Consider the following 1,855-nt stretch of genomic DNA (forward strand, 5'->3'; position numbering starts at 1 on the left):
AAGAAGAAGAAGAAGAAGAAGAAGAAGAAGAAGAAGAAGAAGAAGAAGAAGAAGAAGAGGGAAAAGAAGAAGAAAAAGAAGAAGGAAAAGAAGTAGTAGTAGTAGTAGTAGTAGTAGTAGTAGTAGTAGTAGTAGTAGTAGTAGTAGTAGTTTTCTATGGCCAGGACAAAACACCATGACCAAAGCCACTTAGAAAAGAAAGCAATTAAATGGGAGCTTAAAGTTCCAGAGTGAATGTATGACCATCGTGGCAGTGAGCATGGTAACAGGCATGGTGTTGGAGCAGTAGCAAAGAGCTTTCATCTGACCCACTAGCAGAAGGCAGAGATGGTTAACTGGGAATGGCATGGTCCTTAGAAATCTTACTCCCTTCCCTCATCCCTACACCCACTCCCACAGTGCCACACTTCCTCCAAACAAAGCCACACCTCTTAATCTTTCCCAAACAGATCCACCAACTGAGGACCAAATATTCAAATATATGGGGGTCATTCTCACTCAAACCAACACAAACAGGTAGGGAAGTCAGGGTAGCTCTGGGATGAATTGTGGGGGGATAAATATATGCTTCAAAGTTCTTAAAGAATTAATAAAATTTTTTTTTAAAGAAGCATCCTGCCAGATGAGAGGGTCCTACCCTCGGCTCGAGCAATGCTGAGAAGCTGAGCTATGCGCCTGCGCGCTCTCAGGGCACGCCTCCGAGGTAGCCTGGAGCAGCGAGGAGGCTCTTTTCTTTTCTTTTCTTTTTTAGTTTTTAATTAAGCACATAAAAATGTACTACTGAATATATTTCTCCATGAACTTTTTGTGAAATTCAGATCGCAGTGTATCATTTACAAATCGTTTGTCTTCTGATCATCTATACCTTTTGCACAGTTCTTAAAAAAAATGACATCATCATCCCACCTTCTTTTAACCTTGAAGTTGGCCTGAGGCTGGGATGGGCCAGTGAGATTTAGTAGAGGGTTTCCACTTAGAATGTCTTCCATGCGAATTCTCTCTTCCTCTGCTTTTTGTTCTTGTTCCTTCCTGGCCTGCTCTTCAGCCCTTTCCTTCCTGAGAAAGTCACTCATAAGGACTATGCTCTCCCTAACTCCAGCTGGACTAAGTACCTAAGACTCCTTTTTGACCAGTTCATGAAATGTGAAGATGGCTCCTGGAAACGCTTGCCTTCATACTGTCTCATACCCTGCTCAAGCCCTTCAAGAGTTCCAAACCCATTTTGTTGACTCAAAAAATGTCAAAGGCCCAACAGTTCACCAGAAGCTTCGAGGAAGGGCTAGGCTGTGAGTATGTGATGTTCTATAATAACGTTGAGAAGAGGATGGTCTGCTTGTTTCAAGGAGTCCTTCACCTGCAAGGGGTACATGGGTGTGTTCACGGACGTGCCATTGCAACTATCATTGACATCACTACCGGCATGTGTGCAATTGCTGAGGGTGTTGGCCTGAGTGCCAGCCTCAACATAGACTATAAAATCCTATCCCCCTTCTTTCTGTTGTTGTGGTAAATAGCCAACTTCAAAAAAATTGAAGGAAGGAAACTTTTTATTTCCTGTACTATTCAAAGTATTGATGAGAAGACTTTACACACAGAGGCAACAGCCTTATTTATAAAGCTGGATCCTGACAAACCCTTGACATAAAAGAACTTCTGGTGAGTTCCACACTGTTCTGCATGAGGTTCTCCGCACTCCAGAAGTGGCACCTATCTGCACTCCTGTCTGTCACAGCTGCTGAGTCCCCCAGGGAAAGTCTGCTCTGACAGCCCCTTCAGGACAGCCTCTGAAAAATGGCTGCAGGGACTCACTCTCCACCTTCCAGATTTTTTTTTTTTTGTAAGAAGTACTTCCCGG

General features: G+C 43.5%; 1 long non-coding RNA gene and 1 pseudogene across 1 annotated transcript in view; one reads left to right on the forward strand and one right to left on the reverse strand.

The window, feature by feature from the left end:
* The window catches only part of LOC116095086, a 72,122-nt gene that overhangs the window by 50,721 nt on the left and 19,546 nt on the right, over positions 1-1,855 (reverse strand). The gene's annotated exons all lie outside the window — the stretch shown is intronic.
* Positions 652-1,740, forward strand: LOC116095084 (annotated as a pseudogene).

Source organism: Mastomys coucha, unplaced genomic scaffold, assembly GCF_008632895.1.
Source record: "Mastomys coucha isolate ucsf_1 unplaced genomic scaffold, UCSF_Mcou_1 pScaffold17, whole genome shotgun sequence".
NCBI classification, from domain to species: Eukaryota; Metazoa; Chordata; class Mammalia; order Rodentia; family Muridae; genus Mastomys; species Mastomys coucha.